At 41.9% G+C, this 10310-nt stretch overlaps 1 protein-coding gene across 1 annotated transcript in view; it reads right to left on the reverse strand.

Moving 5' to 3' along the window:
- The window catches only part of NLRC5 (NLR family CARD domain containing 5), a 68280-nt gene extending 58272 nt beyond the window's left edge, over window positions 1-10008 (reverse strand). Inside the window, exons 1-2 of the mRNA XM_057712168.1 lie at window positions 9863-10008; window positions 1205-1315 (exon numbers count right to left, since the gene is read on the reverse strand). The gene's annotated coding sequence lies outside the window, so the exon portion shown is untranslated. The remainder of the gene's footprint in view (window positions 1-1204; window positions 1316-9862) is intronic.
- Between the last annotated feature and the right edge of the window lie 302 nt (window positions 10009-10310).

The following is a 10310-nucleotide window of genomic DNA, read 5'->3' on the forward strand; positions in this document are numbered from 1 at the left end:
TTGCTTTGGCCAATGAAATAGGCTAAAGAATGACCCGTGTCATGTATGTGCAGAAGTTTTCTTTTTTTAATTAATTGATTAATTAATTAGCTGCATCGGGTCTTAGTTGTGGTATGCGGGATCTTCACTGTGGTACTCGGGCTTCTCTCTAGTTGCGGTGGGTGGGCTCAGTAGTTGTGGCACAGGGGCTTAGTTGTCCCATGGTATGTGGGATCTTAGTTTCCCGACCAGGAATTGAAACCACATCCCCTGCATTGGAAGGCGGATTCTTAACCACTGGACCACTAAGGGAGTCCCTGTGCAGAAGTTTTAAGAGCCAATGTGTGATTCACCTTGTTCTCTCTTCTCTTCTACCACAGAGGCCAGACGTATTCCAGATCTTGGCTGCTCCTTTAGCCTGGGTCCAGGAAAGAGGATAACGTGGACTAGAGGTCCCAGTCAATTCATATTAGACAAGAACTGGGAGCAGGAAATAACGTTTGTTGTCATAAGCCACAGGGACTTTGGAGGTTGGTTGTTACTGTAGCATACACTAGCCTATCTTAACTGATACACTCTCTTTTATTTATTTGTTTGTTTGTTTGTTTACCTAATTTATTGGCTACATTGGGTCTTCGTTGCTGTGCATGGGTCTTCTGTAGTTACAGAGAGCAGGGGCTACTCTTCACTGCAGTGCTCAGGCTTCTTACTGTGGTAGCTTCTCTCGTTGTGGAGCACGGCCTCTAAGTGCATGTTGCAGCTCTAAGTTCAGTAGTTGCAGCTTGTGGGCTCAGTAGTTGTGGCTTGTGTGCTCTAGAGCACAGGCCACAACTTAGTGCACGGGCTTAGTTGCTCCGCAGCATGTGGGATCTTCCCGGACCAGGGCTCGAACCCACGTCCCCTGCGTTAGCAGGCGGATTCTTAACCACTGCACCACCAGGGAAGCCCATTAATTGATACACTCTTAATATGTGCAAATCTCTTCCCTATCTGGGCCTTGGTCACACCATCCATGAAATGGGTAGAAGCTGTCACAGGCTCTTGCTGATATTCTGTGTCTAATGATTTTCACTCTCATGCTGAAGGGTGACTAAGGGTAACTGCTATATTGGGGACAGTCCAGGAAAGTCAATCTGGGAAGGGAGCAGTCTAGGCAGTAGTAAGGCAGGGGACGAAGGAGTGGATGGGAGGGAAAGAGAGGAGGTGAAGGGGAATGATCACTTACCTGGCTCCCTGGTTCATTGCAGATGTTCTAGGATGTCCACAGAGAGGGTCTCATGGGTTTCTGAGCCAAGTCCCTGAGATGGATTTTCAAGTTCTTTCCATAGGAAGGCCCCTAAGAGAGAGAAGACAGGGTGCTCTTTCCATCATTATTCCTAGTTCCAAGAGGAATTCTGTAAAGAAGGAGCTGACCCTTACCCCTGACACCGCTAAGGACATCGACCCAGAAAGTCTCCTCATCTCCATGTGCAGATCTCGTTTTTCCCCAACCAAGACTGTTTTTGTCCCTGGACTGTGCACAGCCCAACCCTCCCCTGTGTCACCTCTTGCCACATCTGGCCCAAAGGATGCCCCCTTCCTCCTCCAACTTGAATATTCCCCCTACAGTGACTTGTGACGTCACCGCATGCCCCTCAAACTCAGCAGAATTATTACAGCTAATTCATTGGCTGAAAATGCAATAATCCTTACCACAGAAGTCAGCTTCCTTTCCTAATAAAACTCCAAAGAGGTTAGAATGTGCAGGCGTCTCTCTTAACACACCATAAAGAAGTTTTTAAATAATAGAGAGAAAACATCTTTCTTAATGAGAAAACCCAGAGGCATTGATCACTGTCTCACCAAGAGGACAATAAAATGATGCTCTGATATTTTATAATAACTATAAATGGAGTATAACCTTTAAAAATTGTGACTCACTATGCTGTACATCTGTAACATATAATATCAACTACATCTCAATAAAAAATAAAATAACATGACACTCTGGCACAAATGCCTACGTAACACAGCTTTAGAGATCTTGTCTAACAATATGGAACAGACAAGAGAAAAGATGGCTAAAAAGTACACTGGAGGAAGAACGGAAGAAAGACAAAAGATCAGAGTGTGCACTGATTATCTACAAAGTATGAGGAATGTAACAACAAAGTTCCAGACTTCAGATTAATCCACATCAAGAAGGCACGTTCTATGGAGAGCCCAGAAATAAACTTACACACCTAGGGTCAATTAATCTTTGACAAAGGAGGCAAGAATATACAATGGGGAAAAAAAAGCCTCTTCAGCAAGTGGTGCTGGAAAAGTTGGACAGCTGCATGTGAATCAATGAAGTTAAAACACACCCTCACCCCATACACACAATAAAGTCAAAATGGCTTAAAGACTTAAAAATAAGACATGACACCATATGGGACTTCTATGGCGGTCCTGTGGTTAAAATTTCACCTTGCAACACAGGGGGTGCGGGTTCAATCTCTGGTAGAGGAGATAAGATCCCACATATCTCGCTGCCAAAAAACCAAAACATTGAAAAAGAAACAACACAGAAGCAATATTGTAACAAATTCAATAAAGACTTTAAAAATGGTCCACATTAAAAAAAAAAAAAACTTTAAAAAAAAGACATGACACCATAAAACTCCTAGAAGAGAACATAGGCAAAATATTCTCTGACATATATCGTACCAATATTTTCTTAGGTCAGTCTCCCAAGGCAATGGAAATAAAAGCAAAAATAAGCAAATGAGACCTAATCAAACTTACAAGCTTTTGCACAGCAAAAGAAACCATAAACAAAACAAAAAGACAACCTACGGACTAGGAGAAAATATTTGCAAATAATGCAATGCACAAAGGCTTAATTTCCAAAACATACAAACAGCTCATACAACCCAACAACAACAAAAAACAAACAAGCCAATCAAAAAATGGGCAGAAGACCTAAATAGACATTTCTCCAAAGAAGACACACAGATGGCCAATAGGCACATGAAAAGATGCTCAACATCACTAATTATTAGAGAAATGCAAATCAAAACTACAATGAGGTACCACCTCACATTGGTCAGCATGGCCATCATGAAAAAGTCTACAAATAAATGCTGGAGAGGGTGTGGAGAAAAGGGAATCCTTCTACACTGTTGTAAACTGGTACAGCCACTATGGAAAACAGTATGGAGGTTCCTCAAAAAACTAAAAATAGAGTTGCCATATGATCCAGCAACCCCACTCCCTGGCATATACCCAGACAAAATTATAATTTGAAAAGATACATGCACCCCTATGTTCATTGCAGTACTATTTGCAATAGCCAAGACACGGAAACAACCTAAATGTCCACGACAGATGAATGAAGAAGATGTGGTGTGCGTGTGTGTATATATATATATATACATATATACACACACAAAAAATATACAAACCGCTAAATTTCTAAAATATACAAACAGCTCATACAACCATATGGAATACTACTCAGCCATAAAAAAGAATGAAATGGTGCCATTTCCAGCAGTGTGAATAGAATTAGAGATTATCATACTAAGAAAAGTAGGTCAGAAAGAAAAAGACAAACACCATGTGATATCACTTATATGTGGAATCTAAAATATGACACAAATGAACTTTTCTATGAAACAGACTCACAGAGAACAGACTTGTGGTTGCCAAGGGTGGGGAAGGCGGTGGGGGAGTTTGGGATTATCAGATGCAGGCTATTATGTATAGAGCGGATAAACAAACAAGGTCCTACCGTATAGCACAGGGAACTATATTCAATATCCTATAATAAACCACAATGGAAAAGAACATGAAAAAGATATATACATAGATAAATATATATTTGAATCACTTTGCTGTATAGCAGAAATTAACCCAACATTGTACATCAACTGTACTTAGAGCACATTCTAATATAACCAAGATAAGTACTATAGTTAGAAATAAGGAAAAAAAAATACATGGCCTGTTGAAGAGGTACTAGAGTAATAATATGTTTTTGTTTGTTTGTTTCTTTGTTTGTTTTTTAAAGAAAACTGTCAAATTCTAACAGAAGAAATGGAGAGAAGCATGAAGATATGGAGATAAAGCCTTACTAGGGACTGAATGTTGTGTTCCCCCCAGGTTTATGTGATGAAGCTTAAATCTGCAGTGTAATGGTATTTGGAGATGCAACATTTGGGAGGTAATTAGGTCATGAGGATGGAGCCGTCATGATGGGTTTAGTGCCCTTACAAGGAAAGGCAGGAGAGATGAGCCTCCTCTCTCTCTCTCTCACTGCCATGTGAGGAGGATAAAAGGAGGCGGCAGCCACCTGCAAATCAGGAAGAGGGTCCCCACTGGACACCGAATCTGTTGGTACCTTGACCTTGGACTTACGAGCCTCCAGAACTGTGAGAAATAAATGTGTGTTGTGTAAGCCACCCAGTCTATGGTACTCTTTTATAACAGCCAGAACTGCTATAACAGACTAAGACAAGCCTGCTTGTGATTACAGAAAGTGAAAGAGAAAAGCCCTCTAAGTTAATAGGCATATTTAAGGCAATGCCTTAAATACATTACAGTAGGACATTTCCAAGAAATTGGTCAAATTATAATAACAGTCATTTAGACAAAAAAAAAATGGTAGATATGACAAGGGTTTGTATGTCTTAACTATTCATAATAAACACTTAGAATTAGAATTAGATAAAAAGAAAAAAATGAAGGCAATTATATCAAAGACTATCTATTGGGAGAGGCAGGCAATAATGGAGAGGCTTCCAAACAACAGCATTTTATAAAGTTAACGGTCATTAAAAGTTGATAGTACCAGATTAAAAACAAAACAAACTGACCTAAGGAATGAAATAGAGTTCAAATTAGCTTCACACTCACTTAAAACTCACTATTTAATCAATGGTATTGAGGGAAAAAATATGGAAAAATACATAGTATTAAAACAAAGTAATACAAGTGTTTTAAATGGAAAGAATTATTATTATTATTATTAGCTGTGCCGTGCCATGCGGCTTGTGGGATCTCAGTTCCCCTGACCAGGGATTGAACCTAGGCCCTCGGCAGTGACAGCGAGGAGTCCTAACCACTGGACCACCAGGGAATTTCCTTTTGTTTTTAAGAATTATTTTTTAACTAAGTAACTAAATTAAAATTTTCTGTATGGGCAAACTAAAACCACAACCTGATACCACTGCACACCCCTATCGACTGTCTATAATGAAAGAGAAGACAATGCAAGTGCCAATGAGGATACGGAAAAACAGGAACCCTTATCCACTGCTGGTGGGAATGCAAAATGGTGCGGCCACTTTGAAAAAGTTTGCCGATTTCTTAAAATGTTGAACAGAGTTTTAACCCAGCAATTTTCTACTCCTAGGTTTATACCCAAGAGAAATGAAAATATACATGTACACAAATGTTTATCATCCCTAATAGCCAAAAAGTGAAAACAGTCCAAATGTTCAAAAAGTCACAAATGAATAAGCAAAATATGGTATATCTATACAATAGAATGTTATTTAGCAATAAAAAGGAACAAAGTAACAATATACACTGCAACATGGATGAACAGCAAAAGTTTGCTAAGCGGAAAAAAGCTCCAAAGTATACTAGGAAGTGAATTCAACTTTTAAAAGCTATGGCAGCTGTATGTTTTAAATGTGCTGTGTGTGTTTGCATACATAGAGACAAATTCTAGGGTTACACAAGAAACTGGTGACAGGATTGTGTCTGGGGAGGGGACCTGGGGGACGCAGGCAAAGGAGAGCCCTTTACACTGTACAGTTCGCTCTCTGTATCTGCGGGTTCTGCATCTGCAGATTTGAATCTGCAAATGTGGAACCTGAGGGTGCGGAGGGCCGACTGTACTGCGCCATTTTATATCTAAGGGACTAGGGCATCTGAGGATAGGGATACAGAGGGACGACCATACTCTTTTGGACCACTTTGTACCATTTAAACTTCTCAACAGGTGCATTTCAGTTTTTTTCAAAGTCATAAAACGTTCACATTAAAAACTAGAATAGACATTTCCCCAGTGTGTGAAGAAGAGAAATTCACGATGATGTGTAAGCACAAGAAACTATCAGTGATGCCCACATGAATGGAAGTTCCCTGCATAATGTGAAATGCTAAAATGAAAACAGAATTAGGAAGGCATAAGTGAGGATAAATACCTGTATTAAGTATGACAGAGACTGAAAACTCAACTTAAAAAGTAATTCATACATATCGAGGAAATACTTTATTCTACTTTTCGTTTAACATTTTTGTGTGTGTTACAGAGACAAAACTACAATTTCACGGGGAAGGTGGTTGAAAAAGTTGAACAGATAATGTAATGAATATGTGCTAAATGCCAGGCAAGTGCCTATAGGCTTTATCTATTTGAATTCTCACAGCTACTCCTCTTGGACGCCTCCTCTACATTTAAAAACTTCTAGGGACTTCCCTGGTGGTCCAGTGGTTATGACTCTGGGCTTCCACTGCAGGGGGCACAAGTTCGATCCTTGGTTGGGGAACTAAGATGTCGCATGCCAAAAAAAAAAAAAAAATTCCAGATCCAAGACTGAGCTCCTCATCTCCCCTCCCAAACAGCCCCCTCCCATCCCCTCCCACCTTCCCCATTTCAGATAAGGGTGGCCTCAAGCTTCCTCAAGCTCAGGCCAAAGATGGCTTAATTTTTCCAAGCGTATTACAGAATCTTACTGCCTCCACTGCTACCTAGACCTGGCACCACCATCTCTCACCTGGAATCCTGCGCCAGGAGGCTCCCCCACAACATCCTCCACAGAGAGTTAGATGGTCAAGTTAAAACGCGGCCCACATACCTTTGCCCCTTCCTATCTCACCCTGAGGAAAAGCCAAAGTTCTTAACATTATCAAGTGGTTTGAACAGTTTAAAAAAAAAATCAGATGTGATAACTTTAACATTTCCCTCATCATGTGGTTGTTTTCCACTTATTCTTAGATTAACTTTTGTCAATTTATGGGCTTTTTTGAGAAATGTGCTTAGTTCATCCAGAATGTTCAAACTTAGTAGGCAGCACACAGTTGTATATAATATTTTTCTTGTACCTTTTTTTTTTTGGCTGCACTGCGCAGTTTGCAGGATTTTAGTTCCCCAACCAGGGACTGAACCCAGCCCTCGGGCAGTGAGAGCGCTGAGTCCTAACCCCTGGATTGCCAGGGAATTCCCTTTTGTACTTTTAAATGTCACATTTCTGCCCTTAATTTAGTTTCTTTTACTTTATCTTTTTCTCCTTATTGAATTTGCCACCCGTTGGTATCTCGGTATCTCTCATGTTTAAAAACAAACTTTTGTTTTCTTTCATCAATTCTGTAGAATTTTCCCTTCTCTAGTTTTATAATTTTTGTTTTTAGATTCTTATTTCTTTCTGCTGATTTACTGAGACTGTTTGTTATACTTTAAACGTCTGAGCTGTATGGCTTAGGCCATTTTGAGTTTTTCCCTTTTAAAGGATAATAAAAGAGAACACTTCAGGCCAATTTCCATAAATTGATATTGTTTATAGCAAACTTATATTGGATTACTAGTAGATTATAATTTGGCACTGAGTCATTTAATAGAGGGGTGAGTTCTTTTAAAAATCTTTTTCATTAATTTTTTACTTTACTGTACTGTACAAAGAATAGATCCTATATAATTTCTGCTTTGGGGAATATGTAGCAATTTCCCTTTTTGGCTTGGTATATGAGAAATTTAAAAATATTCCTTGAACATTTAAAAGATACTTTTTTTCAATAAAGATACATTTCTGTCTCACAAATTATACCAAAATAAAGTCTAGCTGGAGTCAAAATTTAAATGTAAAAAGTTAAGCCATGAAGTACTAGAAGAACAGATAAACAACAAGGTCCTGGGACTTCCCTGGCGGTCCAGTGGTTAGGACTCCACGCTTTCACTGCCAAAGGCACAGGTTCAATCCCTGGTCCGGGAACTAAGATCCCGCAAGCCACACAGCCAAAAAAAAAAAAAAAAAAAAATTATGGCACATCCATGCAATGAAATCGTATGCAGCCATTAAAAAGAAAGAGGCAGAACTATGTGGAATGATATGGAAGATGACATATCACATTTTAAATAAAGGTCAAGGGCAGAATAGGGTACCTGTGCTGCATTTGTATAAAGGACAAAAATAAATGTGTATGCTTCTAAATACAAGAATATTTCTGGAAGAAACTCACAATAGTAATTGTCCCCAGGGAGGGGAACTTTTAGAATTTTATGTTATATGCACGTATTATCTAAACAAGATTTTTAAAAAATCGAATATGTCTTTTACCTCACCTATACTGGTTGTCATTCAAATCTCCTATGTTCATATTTATGTGGTTTGGGGTAGCTATCAAAGAGTGAGAGAGACATTCTTAGTCATCGTGCTTCTATCAATTTCTCCAGGCACGGTTAGCAGTTCTTAAATGTAAATAAAAATTTTTAAATGATGTTAAATTTATGGGTTCATGTTACCCAAATGGATAACATTTTATTACTGTTCTACAGAAAGCAGGATAGCAGAGTGCTGCTAGTAAAACAAAGAAAATAAACCTCAAGAAACTCTCAAGCCTTCGTGTTTGCATTTTAGCACAGGGATTTCTGACTAAAAAAAGTGTTACCTCTAAAAATCACCAGTACATTCTTGTGACAGGGTGATCAAACATGGGGCTCAGCGAGACGCAGTGAAACGCACAGCATCACACAGTCAGAAACAGTCGGCCCCCCAAGGGAATGCAGGCATCTGCGTTTGCGGTCGGGTGCTCCTGCCTCTCCAGGTCCGGACAGCAAGAGGGGAAAGGGCAGGGGGGCCTCATCGGGGTGCTGGTCTCACTGAGGGGTGGGCATGGGAGGATCACTCCAGCCTGGCTTCAGTTTTATACAGACAGCCCCTTCCGCAGTCCTCCTCTCTGTGCTCTTGGGGAATCTCTCCTGCTCTCCGGGGAGGGCCACTCCTGTGGGGGTTAGGGGAGGGAGGGGAGGAAACACAGCCAGTTCCTTTGCCCCAGTCCCAGGGCCTTTGCCCTTGCCACTCCCTGCTCCTGGAGACCCCCCCACCTCCAGTCCACATGCACGCACACGTCCACACGCATGCACACGAGCATACACGCCAGCACACACTCCTCTGGCCAGAGCTGTCTCTAAAACGCAGCTCTGGTCTGGCCTCATTTCTGTCTAAACCTCTTATGGTTTCCCACCACTGCAGGACGAAGTGGCACCACGTCAGTATGACTTCCACAGAGCAGGTCCCCATCAGGTGCCCGAGAGAGGCTCAAAGGATGACTAAACAAATGGTTCTTCACCGTCTGGGTCCTGGCCACCTCCAGGCCCTCTCACACCACCCCTGCTGCCCTCCATGTGACCACGCTCCCACGGAAGTGGTCCTCCCATACCTGCTCCACCATCCTTTTCCACAGCTCCCTGCCTTGCACACATGCCCTGCACTGCCTCCAACGCCCTTCCCTTTTTTCCCATCTTGCAAACTCCTCCTTCTCCTTCTGGACCCAGCTCCCGTCGACTTTTTTTTCTTTTTTTAATAAATTTATTTATTTATTGGCTGTGTTGGGTCTTCGTTGCTGCACACGGGCTTTCTCTAGTTGCAGAGAGCGGGGGCTGCTCTTCATTGTGGTGCACAGGCTTCTCATTGTGGTGGCTTCTCTTATTGCAGAGCCCATGCTCTAAGCAAGCAGGCTTTAGTAGCTGTGGCGCATGGGCTTAGCTGCTCACAAGGCATGTGGGATCTTTCTGGGCCAGGGATCGAACCCATGTCCCCTGCATAGGCAGGCAGATTCTTAACCACTGCACCACCAGGGAAGTCTCCCATCGACTCTTGCTCCCTTCTCAGGGAAGTCTTCCTGGCTGCCTTACCGGACCGAGTCGTGCCCCCACCACTGGGCTTCCCTCCTTAGCAATCTGTCCTTTCTCCTCCACAGCAGGTCTTCTCACTCTGCACCGTCATTTCCTCTTGGCCCGCCCTTCCTTCAGCAGCTGGGAACACCTCCAGGGCGGGGCGGGTGGAGATGCCTGATTCCGGATAAGGGCAAAGGCTTTAGCACCGGGGCCCTGGATTTGAGTCTCTACTAGTTACCAGCTGTGTGGCTTTGGTCTGGTTACTCCACGGCTTGGTTCCTAGTGTCCTCATAGGTAAAATGGGGATGTTCTAGATCAGGCCGGAGCTCAAGACAGGGGCATCTGTCGAAGTTATTTCTTAAGGTGGAAAGGAAACCAGGACGGGGTGGGGAAAGAAGTTAAGCAAAGATGCGGTTTCAGAAACAGTCCAGCTTTAGCCTAACCACGGGAGAGCTCCGGGATGTGA

The sequence above is a fragment of the Hippopotamus amphibius genome, chromosome 16 (assembly GCF_030028045.1).
Source record: "Hippopotamus amphibius kiboko isolate mHipAmp2 chromosome 16, mHipAmp2.hap2, whole genome shotgun sequence".
Taxonomy (NCBI): Eukaryota; Metazoa; Chordata; class Mammalia; order Artiodactyla; family Hippopotamidae; genus Hippopotamus; species Hippopotamus amphibius.